This window comes from Anomaloglossus baeobatrachus, chromosome 2, assembly GCF_048569485.1.
Source record: "Anomaloglossus baeobatrachus isolate aAnoBae1 chromosome 2, aAnoBae1.hap1, whole genome shotgun sequence".
NCBI lineage: Eukaryota > Metazoa > Chordata > Amphibia > Anura > Aromobatidae > Anomaloglossus > Anomaloglossus baeobatrachus.
Window position 1 is genome coordinate 111252218 of NC_134354.1, and position 22391 is coordinate 111274608.

The 22391-nt window shown below is 44.0% G+C and overlaps 1 protein-coding gene across 1 annotated transcript in view; it reads right to left on the reverse strand.

Annotated features, from left to right (window-relative positions):
* LRRC75A (leucine rich repeat containing 75A) overlaps positions 1-22391 on the reverse strand; it is a 458785-nt gene that overhangs the window by 351561 nt on the left and 84833 nt on the right. The gene's annotated exons all lie outside the window — the stretch shown is intronic.

The window sequence follows — 22391 nt, forward strand, 5'->3', positions numbered from 1 at the left end:
GCCCTTAAGGGGAATGTATCAGCAGGTTTTAGCTACCTCATTTGAGAGCAGCATGATGTATGCAAGAAAATTCTGAATCTAACAATGTATCACTTAGATTACTAGCTGCAGCAATTCTGACACAATCTGAATTTCTAGCTTTAGTCATGTAGGGAGCCCACACTAAGCTCTCTATTGAGAGTGCACATGGATAGTGAGGTATCAATCACAGCAGGTGGTGTGTCAAGACTTCTCTGCACTCTAGTTTCTAGTCCTGTAATGATAATAGTCTGGCTGCTTAAACAAACATAGCAAATAAACAAAAGTTCTGACAGTGACAAAACTGAACTTTCTGTGTTAACCCTTGCCACATGCTGGCTTATATATGGCTAACAATTACAATATGAGGAAGAAATTCAAAACTAATATTAACAAAAAAATAAATAAATCCTAAAATATACAATATTTATTCAATATGCCTTAAAAAACACAATTGGTGGATGCATGTAAGAAAAAACACTCCAAAAATTGGCATCTGCCAATTGTGTTTTTAAGGCATATTGAATAAATATTGTATCATTTTAGGAACTTCTGCTTACATAGCAAAAACCTGCTGACAGATTCCCTTTAATGGATATTCTCATTGTACAGGCGTGCTGATTTCATGGGAAGAGTCTCATTGTGTTCTATCTAGCCTGATACAGCATTTGTGATCTGCCCTCCCTGAAGACTAAGATGCAATGTATTTATAAAAATATTCACATCTTAAGCACAAATTCCCAATGTTACTTATACAATCCCAGAACTCATGAAGCGAGTTATTCTTGCTCACATCACATTTTGTGTGTAAATCTATTGCATTTATCTGGACAAATGCACACTGCATGCATAATGTGAACATATAGTAAGAAAAAGGTGTATAAAGCGATAGACATTCTTTGTGTGGCATACCCTAGTAATATAAATCTTAGGTAACAAAAGAAAAACGCACAAGATATAAAAGAAAAACTTGTGTATCATTAGAATTATTCTTTTTCCCCTTCTAAAATTATTGTACGTTCATGTTTATAAAGGATTCATGCAGTTGTATGTGACATATCTAACGTTCTCCATTGACTTCTCCTGTGGTCTTTATGCCCAAGAGATCACAGCCATACACCGTACAGCATTGTCATGGAGAACGCTTCCAATCACTAGTTATTTTTCTTTTCAATTACTTAATATGCTCCATTCAAAATTAAATTATCCCTATAAATCTTTGGACTTTTTGTCTATGATTGACAATTGTTAGTCTCCAGACAGAATGTATGTACGAAAAAAGGTAAGAGGAGATCAGTGCAACTGTAGGTTACTGATTTATAGTTTCTTCATACATACATAATATTATATATATATATATATATATATATATATATATATATATATATATATATATATATATATATATATATATATATATATATATATATATATATATATATATATATATATCAGTTTCTTAAGGGGAACCCGTGACCAGATTTTTGCGCTTTAAACCAAAACTAGCACCTTAAGCAGTGCCTGCGCTGTGCTCTATAAAGATGCATGTTGCTCTGTGAATTCCCCTGTATAACTCACAAATGACTTCATAAAATCTTCCGCCATGTATGTTAATTGTTGGGTCTGTTCTAATGGGCGTCCTAGTTTGCGGTTCTTGTCCCTCCTTTCGGCGCTGATCGCCATCCTCCTTTGATGATTGACATGGATAACGCCTCCGACGCGATCCATGTAGCCGGGCAAAATCTTGCACCTGTCTATGAGAGCCAGAAAGAAACTAGAACAATGTTCTCATAGACTTTCATTGTGTTGTGACCTCTGACCCTCTCGATAAAACACTGGAGCTGCCGGCAGATCACAAACTGGAAAAGACCGACTGGAGCGACGGTGATAATAGATGAAGATGCCAGAAGGTTAGAATAAAACAGGGTGAACAGGACTTAGGGGTACTTTGCACACTCCGACATCGCAAGCTAATTGTAGCGATGCCGAGCGCGATAGTCCCCGCCCCCATCGCACATGTGATCTCTCGTGATATCTGCCGTAGCAAACATTATCGCTGCGGCAACTTCACACGCACTTACCTGCCCTGCGACGTCGCTCTGGCCGGCGAACCGCCTCCTTCATAAGGGGGCGGGTCGTGCGGCGTCACAGCGACGTCACACGGCAGCCGTCCAATAGAAGCGGAGATGAGCGGGACGTAAACATCCCACCCACCTCCTTCCTTCCTCATTGCAGCCGGGACGCAGGTAAGGAGATGTTCCTTGCTCCTGCGGCTTCATACACAGCAGCGATAGCATGGAAATGCCCGACACTACACCGATCATACAATTTCGACACTCATTAATCATATTAAAAACGATTCACATACTCAGATGTCGACAACGACGCCGGATGTGCGTCACTTTCGATTTGACCCCACCAACATCGCAGCTGTGATGTCATAGTGTGCAAAGTACCGCTAAGATTGAAGCCCCACTCCAGCTGGAGTGATGCTTTAAACAGATAAGCACTGCCCTACTTCTAGTAATTACGCTTACGAAGCCACTAAAGGGTCACTATTCTTTGTCACCCCAAATTGCAAAAATGAATAAAGGTGATAGTACAGTACTGAAAGGTGCAATATGAAGAGGTTGTCCACTACTGTTACATTGATTGCCTATCCTTAGGATAGGTCATCAGTGTCTGATCGTCTGGGGTCTGACCCCCGAAACCCCCACTGATCAGCTGTTCCTTGTCCCGGCGTCGGCAGCAGGCAGCCAGAAATGCTCAGTTTCGGAGCTGCCCTGTTAACGTCCATAGCCAAGTACTGCACATTTGCCTCTTATTCAAATCAATAGGAGGCGGATGTGCAGTGCATGAATGTGACAGTATACATACAATATGTAGTCCAGGCCTATGTATACTTTGTTTTGTATATTTGTGTATAGACGAGTAGATGGCCAAAAATTGAAATGCAGCCACGGGAAGCAGCTGGAAAGCTGCTTACACTATAATAATGGTCGTGTCATTATCATTTACTTTGTCATTTATTTTCCATCTTTCCCTCTGACATAAAGCAACATCACAGCCGTAATGCAGAAATAAGCCCTTAGAAAGTCTGGAGCGCCAATGTGAACCATAATAAATAACCACAAACCTTCACTACAATCAGGTTTCTGACAGATTTGTGCATGGCAGATAACAGTAAGCTAACCTTTGAAAATGTCACCTTATTAAGTCTTCCAGGCATGACACAAAGCAACATTTGCAAATAATCGCCGAGTTCTCCAGTCATGGGAAGATTGCATGTCTATGTGTACAGGGTATTGAAAGGCTCTTAGTTTACATAGTAAGTTACATAGGTTGGCAAACGACAAACGTCCATCAAGTTCATATCAGAGAATTCTGATGACAAGAGTCTGATTCACAAACAAATTTTCTTTAGGCTGCTCTCACACGTCTGTTTAAAAAAAAACGTGTGTGGGACATTTCATTTTGTCCATTTGTGTGTACGTGTGTCATCCATGTGCTATCCATGTGTACGTGTGTGTCATCCATGACGCAATGCTCGCAGGATAGAATGAGCGACGGGGACGTCGCTCCATGGCATCACGCCCACAGGGGCGTGATACCACGGAAATATGCAGACGTCCATAGGGCAAGGCGCCGCCCCTGTGACCACATTCCCTGCTATTTACTTGGAAATATGAAGGTAATAAAACATTTATTACTTTCATGTTATACAATTTTACAGCACAGGTATGGGTAGGGAGGTGTAATTAGGGCACACATGCGTCTGCTGATAGGTCAGAACGCATATTCTAGGTGACAGGTTCCCTTTAACCATTTACCAACGGCAAAACCGCAGGTAAATGCAAAAAAGAAGTGACATGCTACTTCTTTTTGCTGCAGAAATTCTGCAGCAAAACCTGTAGGGAAAAAAGCGCAGTGTGCACACAGCATTTTGGATTTCTCAGATTTTGCTGGGGAAGGACTGCATAAACATTATGAACAAAAACTGCATCAATTCTCCAGCAAAAACAGCGGCAAAATACGCAGTGTGTGCACAGGGCTTTAATGCTGCACTCGCAGCACTATCACGTTGCCTCACACACCATGCATCCGGCATGGTGTATGAGACTCTCCATAGCTCAGTTACCCGGGGTCGTCATAGTGATGACCCAGGGTTGCCATGGCAGTGATAGAGTCTCTATGATCGCATTACAGGGAGCCAATCTCCAGGCAGAGGTAAGCAATCCCTCTCACTGTCATCGGAAAGCATTCAAGGGGTTAAACTACCGGACGCAACATAAATACCGCTCTGTCCAGTGAGAGCCGGGTCTCGGCTATAACATCAGCCGGAGACTTGGCAGCGATCGCAGTGGTACAGTGCAGGAACCGCCGCAATCGCCATGACAAAAAACTCAGGAAAAAACGCCAGAAAAAAAAAAATGCGAAAATGCAATAAAAAAGTGTATTTTTCTGGTGCGTTTTTTCCTGACAAAACATGTAGTTTTGTGTGTAGGAGATCTGCTATGTGGGCACACGTATCCTTATACTGCCAAAAGTGAAGGTTTTTGGCTTCAGAAAAAAAACTTGTGCGAAAATGACCGTACTCACATTTTCCGCTATTTATGTATCCCATGAATGTCAAATCAAAATATTATATGACTAGGTACCTAGGAAAATGACAATAACAAGCAAATGACTCATTTTTAAGTATCTCTGTAATAGGATGAATGCGGTTTAATGCAAACACTAGTAGATCTACAAAATAATAGAACTGTGTACACAGCGTCAGTAAATTCATGATATTTTCTTATCCACGGGTAACACAAGTAATTCAGAGCGTCTCAGACTGATGCAGTAACATTTCAGTAGGGAATAGTGAACCTTCATGTTTCTGAGTGGCTTTTCTGCAGGGAGCTCTGGAATGAGTAGGTGCAGTCACCCTGCCGTCCCCAGCAGATTGCTCCAACCCAAAGCAATGATCCCTTGTGTAATACTACAAAACTGCACGAAAAGCCCGCACTACTCATGCCTCTCCATATAACTTAATTATTTCCCACAGACAACTGTGAAGTGACTGGAATAGCCAAGTCATTCGCTCGAAAAGAAATCCCAGATGCTCAATTTTTTATAATTTTTTTAAAGAATAGCTGGGACTGATCAAACCAAAAGAGGTGCTACGGAGAAAATACAAATCTTCTTTATAGCGGATACAAAAGGATTTTATATATTTTTTTTACTTTGTATATATGTGACGCCCTGGGCAAGCCAGGGGTCACAGGTCACAACACCACACGCACCCCACATTCCCTGCAGGCACACCGAAGTCAAAACAGAAATCCTTGTTGCCTTCCTCCAGGAGCTGGTGTCCACACCAGGGGGTGGGCCAGGCGGTTGGCTCCACCCACCGAGGAGTTCACAGCTCTGGAGGCGGGAAAACCAGGCAGTTAGCTCAGGGAAGAGCTTGAGAGAGGAGATAGGTTAGGGAAGTGAAGGAGTAAACAGTGAAGTGGAAGGAAGTGGTAAAAGAGCAACAGAGAAAGTGACAGCGAGAAGCCTGAAGTTAGTCCGGGTGTGTGCCCCGGACTGAGACAGCAAGGTTGGCAGACGGCGGTGACCGTCTGCAGGCGAGACTAATTGGAGGTTGCCGAAAGGACCGTGGACGGGTGGTGACCCGGCGGTACCGGAGCGGTATACGAAGATTAGTCAGCACCAGGGCAGGGGATTTCGGATCCCGGCAAGGCTAGGAGTCGCCATAATTTGCCAAATCCGTCAGTGAAGGGGACGACTGTCTCTTAACATTCAAGTCCCGTTTGAAGGAAACAGTCCGACCGTTAAGGGGAGACACCGCCACCGCCAAGGCACCAGTTTCCCAGGGCCAGCGCCAGCGGGCAAGAGTGGAGCTCCTCCGGCTCATATCCAGGCCGGGGAGCGGGTTACCGGTGGGAACCCATCGCAACCAAACAACAACACATAGGTGCAGGAAAGAGACCGTCACCGTCACCTGCAGGGGATATCAACAGTGCAGCCGTCTGAGGGACCCGTCCAACCAGCCGTTTGTTTACCGAGAACTGTGTCATGTTTACTGGCTGAGTGAGTACCTCCGTGCCGTGCGGCACAGCGCTGCCCCTGCGCCCCTGCACCTCCACAGGCCCCCCTACCCGCCTGCCCACCATCCAACCCCATCACTGGGCCCCGGGATCACCAACCCCTACCCACGGAGGGGCAACACAACAACTGGCTGCTCCACACCATCACTCCCGGGATCCCCAGCCAGAGCAGCGGTGGTGTACATTCAATCACCACAACCGTGGGTGGCATCACGGACAATAAACAATCCCCACACCCAAAATCCCCTTTTCACTCACGGGCGAGGAGCGCCGCTAGAGTCCCCGGGATCCAGCTCGTCGCTCGAGCTACCGAGCAGCAGCAGGCTGCAGCAGCCGCGGCAGCCGGACCCGAGCAGTAGCGAGAGCGCGGCGTCCCCTCCTCCGCCCGCGACATATAAACCAATTTGACCAGTTTTACTCAAATGGTACAATTTTATTGAGACATTATGAGCAGATGAAGAAAAACTGGATGTGTAGAAGTTACGTTATTTATTAGACAAGTGAAGTAAGTACCGTATATATAAGTATCTTGTCAACTTCTCTGTCTTCTAAAAAAGGTGGTTCTCTAGCTAGCATTACCGGCCACAACGATATAACGTTGAGAAACAAGACTTCTCTCCAATACCTTGTGTGGCAATAGTGCCTGCGGGCGGTGCTTAGGTACACTCAGCCCTATGTCATGCACACGTGCCGGCATTGAGATCCTGCACAGGGCAGATCAAACTGTGCCTGTGCAGGACCTCAATGCCAACACGTGCATGACGTAGGACGCGTCATGAACACAGGCTTCAGAAGAAGGAAGATAAAGATGGCCGAAAGAGGAGGCGCCGGTGAACCCATCTGACCATTCTGCACTGAACCCACCGTTTAGGAGAGTATTATAAAGTCATTTTTATGTTCTACACAGCGGCCTGGGCTCTTATATACAGCATGTTAGAATGCTGTACATAAGAGCCAACTGGTGGTGGCCGCAGCTTAGTCACCAATCTGGTAACAGGTTCCCTCTAACTACATTTTTTGCTCCAATTTTAGAATTGTCTCCAAATATCTGGTTGTAGCTTGGCTTGAAAACATTTTTCTCTCAACTTGCTCCACTGGCCAGCAGCTGCACTGCAGGGGCAACCCAGGAGCGGTGCGGTGAAGGCCAGATCCCCATCAAGGAGTAGATGGGTGAACATCACAGAGCTCCTGAGACATGCTAGATCATTGTTTCCCAAACTCCAGTCCTCATGGACCCCAACAGATCATGTTTTCAGGATTTCCTTAGCATTGCCCAAGTGATGAAATCATTATCAAGACGTCAAAAATTGCCACCTGTGTTCTCACCTGTGCGATACTAAGGAACTCCTGAAAACATGAGCTGTTGGAGCCCCTGAGGACTGGAGTTTGGGATACACTGTGCTAGATGGAGGACATTACTGTATGTCTGAAGAGTAGACAATTCTAGTCTATGAGAGATTCACCACCATGAAGAATTGTATAGACCACATGTTTTGTGGTAGTCGACACTATGGTTAGAGCCTGTGATAGCGAAAGATGCTATAAATGTAGGTAGTGTCCCAGATTAATTTTGTACTCTTGTTGATACATTGCTTTTGTACTGCTTTTGCTTGAAGACATGACAGTGTATGGTCCAATTTCCTCCATTCCATACCTTATCCTCTTTCAATAATAACCCAATGCCGACCCTTCAACCTATATAAATAACCACATTACACCTTCTTTGGATAAATTTGGCCACAGCGGCTATTTTATTAACGTAACAACATAAAAAACAAATTTTGGGTGGAGGTCCTTGAAGCTTCCAGATTTGGCACATATCACCAAATTACTAAGTATACCTATTTTTCCCTCAGCAGTGAATCGTCAGCTCAAGGGCACCATGCCACAATAAGTGGCCCAGAAAGTATAACACCACCGACTCCCAGGGCACACCCCCGTCCAAAGCCCCGCTAAAGGCCAAATCACCAATTACTCTTTCCATCCAGGAGGGAATCATCCATATAAATCCCCACCGTACTCCAATTTCACCAACTCAAAGGACCCCACCACCACAACGACCACTGTGACATGAAAATCAAACCTCCCCCCAACATGATTCCAGCTAGCTCTTAACTGACAACAGGGGGCAGATGGGCGGGATGCCCCACAAATTGGCCCCTTTTCTCGCACTTTCCCTTAAATATCCCCAATGTCCGACGCCCCTCCCCCTCTTATTTCTCTGTTCACAACACCAGACCCTTTTCATTCCTTCATGGACAAATCCATGTTATGTGGGCCTTCGCTTACTTTGCTCAGCTCCGGCCCCAACTATACAGCTGATGCAGCCAGCATTACTCTAAACCCACTGTGTGTAGTGAATAGTCAAACATCTATCCATCAAAATGGTGATCCTGACAGGGAAATGGACCCTCAAATTGTGAAAAACCCCTAGTCTGAACATAAGGCTGGGGCCACACGGGGATTACTGCGATCCCCTCACATGACACTCCGCTCACTCTGGCAGCACAGCAGAGCCGAGTGTCATGCGAGTATCCCTGCGACTGAGTTCCGACCGTGTGAGCAGACCTTGGCTGCGGGGGGTGAGCCAGCACTGAGGATGAGGGGAGGGATTTATCTCCCTCTCTCCTCTGTAGTCGGCTATTGCCATTCTCGCACTGCACTCGTGGTACACCGGTGTACCGCGAGTGCAGTTCGAATTTTTTTTTTTTTTTTTTTCCTCGCCCCATTGACTGGAAGGGCTGAGAACATAATCGCTCATGTGTGCTGACACACAGGCTACTATTGGTCCAAGTGGAATGCGATTTTTTTTTTATCGCACTCCACTCGCACTGATTTTTATGCCGTGTGTCTTAGGCCTTATAGTGCTTTTATGGGAACGTAGATAGTAGCAGCATGGGTTAATACATTCTTTGTACAGTAATCTAAAATATGTTGGCACTAAATAAATAACAGATACCATATAAATAAATGAATACACGAACAACAGCGATGTTTGCAGGTCTCCTTCTCTTAATGCATAAAACATGGAGGACAAATATGATACATTCCAGCATTTCTACCAGTCGTCGGCTAAACATCGTTAGATATAATTACATAATTAGACATGCATTAATACGTCAGAGAGGGGAAGGGAATATACACAATGTGTAGCACCAGGGCTCCATAGATAATTGCTTTCCACAGATATTCTTTTTATTTTTTTGTTTTTTGTGACAATAACACGGAGACCCCTATTGTCAGATGGTGGGTGCAGACTGTCCTCCGTTATTTACAGGGGTCCGTCTTTTCTGCTTTTAGTTCTGCAGTCTGGAGGTTTTCGATTAAATGAACTCTGGAGAGTGGTCAGACGCGCTGTGCCGAGCGCAGCGTACAGGTCCGGCCATATTTTGTTCATTGGCATTCTGAGTCGCACGGACACACGCTGGTTTAATTTCTGACAGTGTTTTTCTTTTATTGCATTGGGTGATGGAAAATATAAAGCAAGAAATCAGATAGAAAAGAGAGATTATGGATGAAATCCTCACATCGAAATGTACCTTAAGGACAAATATTTCCAGATGAGTCCCGGTCTGCATAGGAAAAACATATTACATGCACCAGCTTAATACAAGTAAAATATATCTTTGTACCGTGTTAGCCAGTAGAGATAAAAAAATTGTTTAAAAGAACAGAGAGTCCTCAGTGGTTGATACCTTTTAATGGCTAACTGAAAAGATGGTAATAATTGCAAGCTTTCGAGACTACTCAGGTCTCTTCATCAGGCATGGTATAACACAAAATCTGAAGAGTCACGTATTTATACACAACAGGACTTAGAATAGTGCAGTAAAAAAAAAAAAAAAAGAACAAGTTATATGAAACAGAACTATCACTATGGCAGGGGGACAAGCTGTTCTAGCCATAAATACTGCTGCAGTTCAGTGTGAAAGTTTTATTGTCCTTTGATAAGGGTCTGGTCCAGGGCTGTGAACTGCAGCAGTATTTATATGTCACAGCCCTGGACCAGACCCTTATCAAAGGACAATAAAACTTTCACACTGAACTGCAGCAGTATTTATGGCTAGAACAGCTTGTCCCCCTGCCATAGAGATAGTTCTGTTTCATATAACTTGTTCTTTTTTTTTTTTTTTTTTTTTTTTTTTTTACTGCACTATTCTAAGTCCTGTTGTGTATAAATACGTGACTCTTCAGATTTTGTGTTATACCATGCCTGATGAAGAGACCTGAGTAGTCTCGAAAGCTTGCAATTATTACCATCTTTTCAGTTAGCCATTAAAAGGTATCAACCACTGAGGACTCTCTGTTCTTTTAAACAATTTTTTTATGCATCAGCTTAGAGATCTTATTGTGATCATCTGATTCTGTTGCTCTACTGAGATCTGATCATAAATAAAGAATGGGTATTAAAGGGAATCTGTCAAAAGGACTTCACTATATAATCTGAGAGCTGCATGATATAGGAACAGAGACCTTGATTCCAGGGTGACTTACTGGATTGTTTGGTGCAGTTTTGATAGAATCCCTGTTTTCTCTGTTGAAGAGACTAGCAGCTTCCGGTGTACACTGCATTGTCAGCAATCTGCCAATCAGTGGTTGGGGTCGGGATGCATAGATTAGCTGATCTTGCATGCACATGAGACCTAGTCAGGCAGTGATAATCTCCTGCTGATAAAACACTGATTGAATTGAAACTTCAATGCAGCCTAGCAAGTGACACATCAGTGTAATCAGCCTCTCTTCTTCCACATTATGCTGCCCTCAGATTTAATAGCAAAAATCTGCTGACAGATTCCCTTTGATACATAATTTCGATAAGGGATGTGTACAGACTGGCATCTCATATATTCTTTATACCGTGCTAAACATTCGGATCAGAAGTGTCTTAAAGGGGTGTTGCATCCTTATAAACAAGACACTGTGGCCATTATGAGTTTCATAGTTTTTAAAGTTGAAGGTAGACTTAAGGAGGTTGGTCAATACTTTTACATTGATGGTTTATCCTTATGATAGGTCATCAATATCTGATCATCTGGGGTCCGACACCCCCGTCAATCAGCTGTTATCAGTTCCAGTAGCCAGAAATGCTCAGTTCCGGAGCTGCCCCGGAATGTGTAAATCCTAGGTGCGACGATGAACAAGCACAAAAGCGTAAAAAAAAAACCAAAAAAAAAAAACGCTGCTCTGTGTCACGTTGTTCATTTCGATAATGTCGTTACTGCTGCAGATACGATGTTATTTGTCGTTCCTGCAGCACCACACATCGCTGTGTGTGAAACCGCAGGAGCGAGGAACATCTCCTACCGGCGTCCACTGGCAATGCGGAAGGAAGAAGATGGGCGGGATGTTATGTCCCGCTCATCTCCGCCCCTCCTCTTCTATTGGGCGGCCGCTTAGTGACGTCGCTGTGACGCCAAACGCACCTCCCCCTTGAAGGAGGGATTGTTCGGCGGTCACAGCGACGTCGCCGACCAGGTATGTGCGTGTGAAGCTGCCGTAGCGATAATGTTCGCTACGGCAGCGATCACCAGATATCGCATGTGCGATGGGGGCGGGTGCTATCGCGCTCGACATCGCTAGCAATTGCTAGCGAGGTCGCAGTGTGTAAAGCCCGCCTTAGACCCCGGCCGACAAGACATTGATTCCTTCCCGACTACATACAGCAATCAGACTAGTTCTCTGCATTAATGTCCCATCACAGAATCAAATGCTCATAACCAGTAATATTATATTTTTCAAAATAGGAAACTCTTGAATTTTGGTAATGAATCAACCATTCCAACATCATGTAGCAGAGAGCTCCATAGCCTCACTGCTCTTACAGTAAAGAATCCTCGTCTGTGATTATGATTAAACCTTCTTGTCGCTAGACGTAGTGGATGCCCCCTTGTCACCGTTGCAGGCCTATGAGTAAAAAGATCACTAGGAAGGTCTCTGTACTGTCCCCTCATATATTTGTACATTGTAATAAGATCGATCCTAAATCTTTGCTTTTCCAAACTGAATAACCCCTAGTCTAATAATCCATCTTCGTATTGCAGTCCACTATTCCTTTAATAACCTTGGTTGCTCTTCTTTGCACCAGCTCTAGTTCAGCAATGTCCTTCCCATACACCGAAGAGCAAAACTGTATACAGTGTTCTAAGTGTGGTCACACTAGTGACTTGTATAGAGGCAAAACTATGTTCTCGTCATGAGCATCTACAGCCTTGACAGTTTTTGCTCTGTAATCTCACAGCAGCATGATGTAGGGATAGAGACCCTGATTCCAGTGTATCATTTAATTTACTAGGTGCAGCAGTTATGATAGAATCCTAGTTTTCTCTGCTGCAGATCTAGCAGAGCTCAGAATGTGGAGATGTGTATAACCCCCGCCCACCCTACAGATTTCAGGGTACAATTATTAGCAACAGAAAGCTGCTAATTAGTGGTGGTGAGCGAGGTTGGACCAGGGGGAATGAGGCAGCTTATCCTGTAGTGATAATCTCCTACTGATAAAACACTGATTGTACAGCTTAGTAAGTGTTACATCAGTGGATCAGGGTCTCTGACTCTATATCACGGAGCTCTGAAATTACATAGCAAAAAAACGCCGATTCCAATTAATAAAATAAATGAAAACATAAAAATATTTGATGAAATTGTTCTCCCAGTACAAATTCATGACAATAATTCAAGACCAGGCCTGATGATTGGAGGAAAAGCATCGTGGGACCTCATGTCACCGCGGTGGAGTTTTCTGTCATTTGATCCCACTCAATTTTTCTAACTTACATTTCTTATGGCTTTGCTCTTGAAATGCATGTGAATTCCCAAAAAGGCAACATTAAAGTAATCTGGGAATAGGGGACTGCTTGAGCGATAATTAAAGTGACAATTTCACTTATCATCAAGGATGTTATGAGACTCCAATAATTACATCACTAATTACTAATTTATTTCTCAAAAATGGAAATCTCGTAATAGACAGAGAAATGCATGCAGTCATTCATATTCTTTATATTAGATGCGCTCTTAGTTTTAATGTGTCACACAACATCGGATTAGTGTTAGGGTGGAGCAGAATTGGCTCAGCGTCCTTTAGAAGGACATGTGATTTCCAGGCTGCCAATTGTACAACCTTCCTTGTCCTAAAAACTACTAATTGTGTAACTTTCAAGGATTTATTTTCATGCTAAAAGGACAGCCAGCTGTGAAGCACTCCGGACCAGCCAAGCAAGAAGAACGGGACTTGTAAAGGGAAGTCTGTCGAAGGAAAGAATTGTTATGTAAGCGGTCATTCCCTACTTGGACATCTATGCCAGATTCATAGCATAGGTGATAGATGTGTCACATTTCAGCGGGCGACAACTTTAGGTTATGACTTCCGGCCATGAAAAAGCCCCAAAGTTACCGTATTTTCCGGATTGTAATACGCACTTTTTACCGCCAAAACTGGGGGTAAAATGGTGGTGCATCTTACAAAATGGATATGGCTTACTAGGGTGGCTGTGGTGGAACGGCTCAGGAAGAGGAGGCAGGGTCAGTGATGCTGTGGGCTCTGAGGAGGGGGGTGTTGTGGCTCAGGAGGGTCAGCAATGCTGCAAGCTCGGGGGTATAGTGGCGGGCACCACTGAATCCCCCAGATATGGCTTACCGGGGAAATGGTTGTGGAGCAGGGTCATAGGAGACGCTCGGGGGTGTCACGTAGCAGCGTGCACCATTGAACTGTGGGGGGGTTGGGCTGTGAGGGTGAGCCATTTTCTTGAAGTTCATCGCGTCAACTGCGGCCGATTCAATGAAGCCGGCAGTCAGCTCAATACACCCGCCGCCGAGATACCCCGTCCTGTGACACCCTCGCAGACCACCCACCTGCAGAATAATGGTACCTGACACTACACCCCCAAGCTCGTCTTGTGACTCTGCCTCATATGACCCCGCTCCACCACTGTCGCCCCAGTAAGCCATATCCAGGGGATTCAATGGCACCCGCCGCTACACCCCCGAGCCCACAGTATCGCCGACCCTCCTGAGCCGCAACACCCACTCCTCTGACCCTGCATCGCTGACCCTGCCTCCTGTGACCTTCCTGAGCCACCCCACTACTGCCACTCTCCCCTGATGAGCATTAGGATTAAGACTCACTAGGATTATAAGACGAACCTTCATTTTAACATTAAAAATTATTTTTTCCCTTTTTCCGTCCTCTGAATTTGGGGTGCGTCTTATAATCCGGTTTGTCTTATAAAACGAAAAATCCGGTAACTACAGTGTGCACGTGCAGTAACTTCCAGTAACTTGAGGCAAGAAGCCCCGACCTAGAGAAAGCAATGGGTCGGAGATGCGGTGCGACAGAAGGCACAGAGGATCGGACATCAGACAGGAATAAGCCAAAGAGGTGAGTAGTGAATATTTTTATTCTCTTGTTAACCTTTCGCTGGCCCTTTACTTTTCAGTAAAATGGCGGCTGCAGCTGGCCATTTTTTACTGAATTTCCATAAAGAAAAGTATGCAGATTTAGATTTTATGTCATCAACAAACAAACAGAAATCAGAGTATATTGTATCAAAATAATTTTATTTTGCAAAAAATATTTTTTTTAAAAAATTTTTTGATTTATTCCAAATCACTAAAAACATCACAACATCAAGAAAAACATCACCAGAAAAAACACATAAACAAAGGGATCTTTGACCTAAAAAAATATTATTGGTGAGGAGAGCAGAAGGAGGTTATACTTTGTTCATAACGAAAATATATCAGAGTTTAGATCATTAAAACATCACCTCTGCCCTTTCACCAATATTAGAAACAGCACTGATACATATATTAAATTAATAAATATTACATCAATAAATACATATAATAGCCTCTGTATATAAATATTCAATCCCCAAAGGAACAAATTCAACTCTCACTTTTTTGCAAAATAAAATTATTTTGATACAATATACTCTGATTTCTGTTTGTTGATGACATGTATTCCTTTGAGTTAAAGTATCTTTAAAATCATGGTGGAGAAAATATAGAAATCTGCCAATATGTATCTAGATTTAGATTTTAGTAAAATCTGATAATTCAATTTCACTCAAATTTGTCCAGTCATCAGGATAGAATATAATCCAGCAGAGAGGTCCTGGAATTAGATGTCATTATTAGAGCACCACATATAGCAGACCATGGATGGTGACTATGATCACTGCTAAGGGGGTCCTGGTAAGCATGGGCTTCCACTTGGTTTTTCCCTTTTCCCTTTCTTTTAGATTGTGAAAATTTGTCCAACACTCTTCTTTGAAAAGAACTGTGTTCCCAAAGGTGTGAGGAATTAACCCAAGGGTCATGGGAGGGAAAACAAACACTGGGCCCATCTGTACTAGTTGGTAAGACCTGGGACCTTGACGTGCGGCTGAATTTCATCTTTGCTTTATAGTTTAAAAAGTAAAATTTCCTGAATATGAAAATTTACAGCTACTGGTGATTCCAGAAATATGTAATAACTGGACCTAAAGTACAAGATGAAGTCAGAACCCCTTTAAAGTACCAGTTTGGTCATCTTCATCAAGTTACCAGTTGTGATCAGACGGCCGACTACAGTGGTCCTGTGTGTACTGGAAGTCTTTGTCTCAATGTAAATCTCAGAAGGAGCCTCTCATAGTCTTAGGGGTGCTTCACACACAGCGAGCTCACTGCCGAGATCGCTGCTGAGTCACGCTTTTTGTGACGCAGCAGTGACCTCATTAGCGATCTCGCTGTGTGTGACACTGAGCAGCGATCTGGCCCCTGCTGCGAGATCGCTGCTCGTTACACACAGCCCTGGTTCGTTTTCTTCAAAGCCGCTCTCCTGCTGTGACACACAGATCGCTGTGTGTGACAGCGAGAGAGCGACAAATGAAGCGAGCAGGGAGCAGGAGCCGGCGTCTGACAGCTGAGGTAAGCTGTATCCAAGAGAAACATCGGGTAACCAAGGTGGTTACCCGATATTTACCTTAGTTACCAGCCTCTGCAGCTCTCACGCTGCCTGTGCTGCCGGCTCCGGCTCTCTGCACATGTAGCTGCTGTACACATCGGGTTAATTAACCCGATGTGTACAGCAGCTAGGAGAGCAAGGAGCCAGCGCTAAGCAGTGTGCACGGCTCCCTGCTCTCTGCACATTTAGCTGCATTACACATCGGGTAATTAACCCGATGTGTACTGTAGCTAGGAGAGCAAGGAGCCAGCGCTCAGTGTGCGCGGCTCCCTGCTCCCTGCTCACACTGGTAACTAATGTAAACATCGGGTAACCATACCCGATGTTTACCTTAGTTACCAGTCTCCGCAGCTTCCAGACGCCGGCTCCGTGCAAGCGCAGCGTCGCTTGCACGTCGCTGCTGGCTGGGGGCTGTTCACTGGTCGCTGGTGAGATCTGCCTGTTTGACAGCTCACCAGCGACCATGTAGCGATGCAGCAGCGATCCTGACCAGGTCAGATCGCTGGTCGGATCGCTGCTGCATCGCTAAGTGTGAAGGTACCCTTACATTAAGGCCGGGGTCACACGAGTGTTGATTTGCTCATACTAGATTGATTATGGTTGTGACTACTTAGCAAACTATTCCAATATTCGTCACGAATAACAAACCTAATGCAAGTCAATGGGGAGCACGAGCATTTTTCTGGGAAATCTTCAAGAAAAATGCTTGGATTACCCACTGACTTTCATTAGGTCTGTTATTTGTGACAAGTACTGGTAAAGCACTAGGTATTTGGTACGAATAACCCGAACACGAATATTTCGTATTCGCTCATCATTAGTAATGACACACATTAAAAACTTTTATCTGTGTGTCAGTGATCTGATTCTGTCCCATGAGAGAATCATAGAACAATCTCAAGAGAAAATAAAGTTGGAGGAAATGGAGGAAAAGGGTTAATCCGCTCTGCCAGAAGAAGATCACTGAAGATCAATGGGGATTAAGATATTTGATTTTATTGTTCTACGCGTTGAGGAGCCAAAGACTCCTTCAGGAAAAAAATCAACAATGTACATTATTGATTTTTGATTCTGAAGAAGGAGTCTATGGCTAAGAAACGTATAGAATAATAAAATAAAATATCTTAATCCCCATTGATCTTCAGTGATCTTCTTGCAGCACGGATTAACCCTTTTCTTCCATTTCCTCCAACGCTATCCTTCTGGGTTTTGCAGCAGCCTTCCTCAACACGTGCTTATAGTGGTTGTGTCTATAACCAGGTTAGTGCACCTAATTTTATTCTTTCTGCCCCCCCCCCCCCCCCCCCCCCCCCCCCGGATAAGACACCATCTGCACCCCCCCCTCCTGTCTTTGTCATTTCAGTTTTACTACGAAGATAAACAACAACATTTATCTTCTCCATTGTGTGAGTCATCCGAGTGCAGTATCTAAGGAGAACAGAATGGTTTTTAACAGGTACAAATGCAAAGTCCTACATCTGGGTAAAAGAAATGTAAAAAGCATATATAGCATGTGAGGAATAGAACTAGGTGATAGCACGGTAGAAAAGGACTTGGGCATAATAGTGGATCCCAGATTCAACATGAGCCAACAATGCGGAGCTGCAGCTAAAAAAAAGCAACACAATTCTGGGATGTATCAAGACAAGAATTGAACCTAGATCAAGAGAGGTAATTATTTCCCTATTCTCTGCCCTGGTCAGACCATACCTGGAATACTGTGTACAGTTCTGGGCGCCCCAATTCAAGAAAGACATCGATATATTGGAGCAAGTCCAGAGAAGAGCAACCAAGATGGTAGAAGGTCTGCAAATCATGTCAGATGAAGAACGGCAAAAGAACTAGGGATGTTTAGTTTGAAAAGGAGAAGGCTCAGAGGAGACTTAATAGCGGTCTACAAATATCTGAAGGGTTTTCACAGTGCAGCGGGAACTACCTATTCTCATTAGCACAGGGAAGTACAAGAAGCAATGGGATGAAATTTAAAGGAAGGAGATTCAGATTAGACTTTAGGAAAAACTTTCTGACAGGGCGGTCAGGGAGTGGAACAGGCTACCACAGGAGGTTGTGAGCTCTCCCTCAATGGAAATCTTCAAGTGAAAACTGGATAAACATATAACTAGGATGATTTAGGAAAGCCTGCACTCGCTGGGGGTTGGACCCGATGGCCCTTGAGGTCCTTCCAACTCTACTATTCTATGATAATAATTTCCACGAACTTCTAGACTTAAGGCTACTTTACACGCTGCGATATCGGTCCCGATATCGCTAGCGTGGGTACCCGCCCCCATCTGTTGTGCGACACGGGCAAATCGCTGCCCGTGCCGCACAACATCGCGCAGACCCATCACACATACTTACCTGCCCGGCAACGTCGCTGTGACTGGCGAACCGCCTCCTTTCTAAGGGGGCGGTCCGTGCGGTGTCACAGCGACGTCACTGAGCGGCCGCCCAATAGAAGCGAAGGGGCGGAGATGAGTGGCCGGACATCCCGCCCACCTCCTTCCTTCCTCATAGCGGCCGGAAGGCAGGTAAGGAGAGGTTCCTCGTTCCTGCGGCGTCACACATAGCGATGTGTGCTGCCGCAGGAGCGACGAACTACATAGTTACTGCTGCAGTAACGATAATTGAGAATGGACCCCCATGTCACCGATGAGCGATTTTGCACGTTTTTGCAACGATGCAAAATCGCTCATCGGTGTCACACGCAGCAACATCGCTAATGCGGCCGGATGTGCGTCACAAATTCCGTGACCCCAACGACTCCGCATTAGCGATGTCGCAGCGTGTAAAGCCCCCTTTAAATGGGTGCACACAATCTGATTTGCACTACAGATTGCAGAAGGATGTGCTTTTCTTCTCATGTCAAATCGGCACAAGGAAAAAAAAAAAGTTCTAATCAGCACTGCCCCATAGTATAACACTAGTCCGAAGCCTATCCAATAAAACATCGGATAACACTCATCCGAGTTTTAAAGTGGTGTGAGTGAGCCCTAAGAAAGGAACTCGTAGTCCATAGTGTGAGCCAGTACGAAAAACATGACATCTTATTTTCCAGCAGAGGATCGGCGCAACGCTGGAAACAGCAGAAGACATCAACCTGTAAGTATTTTCCTGTGCCCACTTTTCATACATTACTGATAGATAACAGATAGTGACATAAAAAAAAAGAATTAAAAAAAAAAAGGGAATGGGACTTTAAGAACATTGTCACATAATAGCTCATCTGTTGAAAAAAAAAAAAAAAAACCTCTAAATCCTAATTTCAGTCATTTGTCCCTAGAAAATTTTAATTGTTTATTTCAACTTTCTATTTTTAGCTAAGATTACAAATTCCCCAGGGAAAAAAAAACAAAAAAAAAAAAAAAAAACTTCTTTCTCTTCTTTTCCTCTTGGACAAGCTGCTTTACAACAATCCCGTGGGTCTGCAGTTGTCATCTACGGCCACTCCTGTTATTTAATATTGCTTTCAACACTTTGCATGAAAAGCCTGAGGCTAAAAATAGGTCAGAACGAAATGTTTAGTGTAATTAAATATTCTTTAAATAGTGTCAGTCTGTAAATATTTTACTATAAATATATATGTTCTTTGTTTTTGTTATGGTGACAACCAAGATATATTCCAGAAAATAGGTCTATGATGCCAGGGAGCTTTCCAGCTCTGTGAATACAGTCTCCAGGGTTTGGGCTGAAGGCTAAAGGCCCCGTTACACACGTCAGTTTATCGTGCGATCGCACCCACCCCCATCATTAGTGCGTCAAGAGCAATTTGTTGCCCGTGTCGCACAAAATCGGTAACCCCAGTCACTTGTACTTACCTTCCAAACGACCTCGCTAGCGTGGGCGGCGAACATCCTCTTCCTGAAGGGGGAGGGACGTTCAGCGTCACAGCGACGTCACACAGCGGCCGCCCAATCGAAGCGGAGGGGCGGAGATGAGCGGGACGTAACATCCCGCCCACCTCCTTCCTTCCGCATTGCCGGCGGGACGCAGGTAAGGCTACTTTCACATTGCGTTTTACCTTACGTTCACAGGTCCCGTCGGGGCATCCGTCCGAACCGCCCCTCCCCCACTCTGCAAAGTGTGTTTCGGACGCATGCGCCGGCATGGTCATTCACTGTAATTGAGCACACTACGTTAGCGTGTGCTCTGTTTTGTGCCATTTTTGCACATATACGTTTTCTGCAGACGGACACCCAAACGTAGTCGACTACGTTCAGGTGTCCGTCTGCAGAAAACGTATATGTGCAAAAATGGCACAAAACAGAGCACACGCTAACGTAGTGTGCTCAATTACAGTGAATGGCCCTGCCGGCGCATGCGTCCGAAACACGCTTTGCAGAGGGGAGGTTCGGACGGATGCCCCGACGTGACCTATGAACGTAAGGCAAAACGCAATGTGAAAGGTACCTAAGCTGTGTTCGTCGTTCCCGGGGTGTGTCACGGAGCGATGTGTGCTGCCTTAGGAACGACGTACAACCTGCACCCAGGAATTTGACCGATATTTTGAAAATGAGCGACGTGTCAATGAGCAACAATAAGGGGAGTATTTTTGCTCGTTCACAGTCGCTCGTAGCTGTCACACGCTACGATATGTCAAACGATGCCGGATGTGCGTCACTAACGACGTGACCCCGACGACATATCGTTAGATATATCCTAGCGTGTAACGCCGTCATGGAACAGATGCATGGCAAATACATTTTAGATGTATGGAACAAACGAAGACAAAAATGTAGAGCTTTTGGAGCACAAGACAGTGAAAGGCACCTTGAGCACAGAATGTAGAACAACCAACAAGATGTGCCCACACATTGCGGCCGAGTTGTTCAAGACCATGCTGAGCGATGCGATCCGCACATGACAGCAGCTAAAAGCACTTCAGTTTTAACGGACGCATCACTGCATAATCGCACGACAATTAACTACGAAAGTACTTTTATCTGTTATTTGCAAACAACGACACTCAACAGGGATTATTCTGTTGTATAAAGGCAATAAGTTTGAATGCAGTTTTAAAAGGCGTTGTTTAGCTTTAGACATTATATATATGAGAAAAAAAAAAATGAACAGTCGCACGCTGCAAAACCAAAATAAATTCTACCTAATAAATATTTTTGGAGGTATTTAGAATATTAAAATGGCCATTGTAATACCAGCCCTTCACGCCACCCTCCTTTGCTGGGTCCTACTCTAAACTGCATCTTTTCCGGGTTTTCCTACAAGATCAGCTGGTAAACACAAAAAAGGCTAATGAAGCTGCCAGGGGCTAGAGTCTCTTTAAATGCATGTATTTGGGTGCTAAATATCATTTTTGCTATTTATTTTCATTAAAAATTTTGCTTATTTTTTGCGGGAGGAGCTGTACTTTTGAATCAAACCATTTGTTTTACCATATAGTGTACTGGAAAACGGGGAACAAAAATTCCAAATGCAGTGACATTGCAAAAAGGTGCAATTGCACGATGGTTTTTGGAATATTTTATGCACTGTGTTCACTATATGGTAAAACTAAATGTGTCGGTGTGATGCCTCTGGTCAGTACGAGTTAGTAAAAGTATACATGTTTGGTATCTACAATTATCTAAGGGTTAAAAAAAATCTGAAGTTTATGAAAAAAAAAAGAATTGTGCTTATGGCGCTATTTTTCGTAACCCGCATTGTTCTCATTTTTCGAGATCTGGGGTTCAGTGACTGCTTATTGTTTTTGCATCTTGAGCTGGTGTTTTAATTATACAATTTTTATGCAAATGCTATGCTTTGATTGTCTGTTATTGCATTTTAAACAAAAAATTGCGGAGACCAAAAAAAACAATTTTGGAGTTTGGAATTTTTTCTTGCCACGCCGTGTACCGATCAGATTAATTGATGTAATATTTTGATATATTGGGCATTTCTGAATGTAGCAATAAAAAAATAAAACATATACACATATTTGTTAACTGTTTTATTTTCAGTGGGGCAAATGGAGGGGTGATTTGAACTTTTTTTTCCCAGATTTTTTAAAACTTTTTTTTTACATTTTATTTATTTTACTAGTACCCCTAGGGGATTTTATGGATTCAGTGACTGATTGCTTGTGAATTTCTGTTGATCAGAGCTGCACAGCTCTGATCAGCAAAAATGCAGCGTTCCTGTGAGTTGGCGCGCTGTTGGCTCGCACATGAAATACATCATGATAGTGATAGAAGTCATCACATGACCCATCACTACTATGGCAACCCTTGGCTCCCTGTGATTGCATCATAGCGCCAGCAGGGAACGGTGTGATCTCCACTGTGACCATTTAATTTGCGCTGTCACATGTTGACAGAGCGATCTGAGTGCCA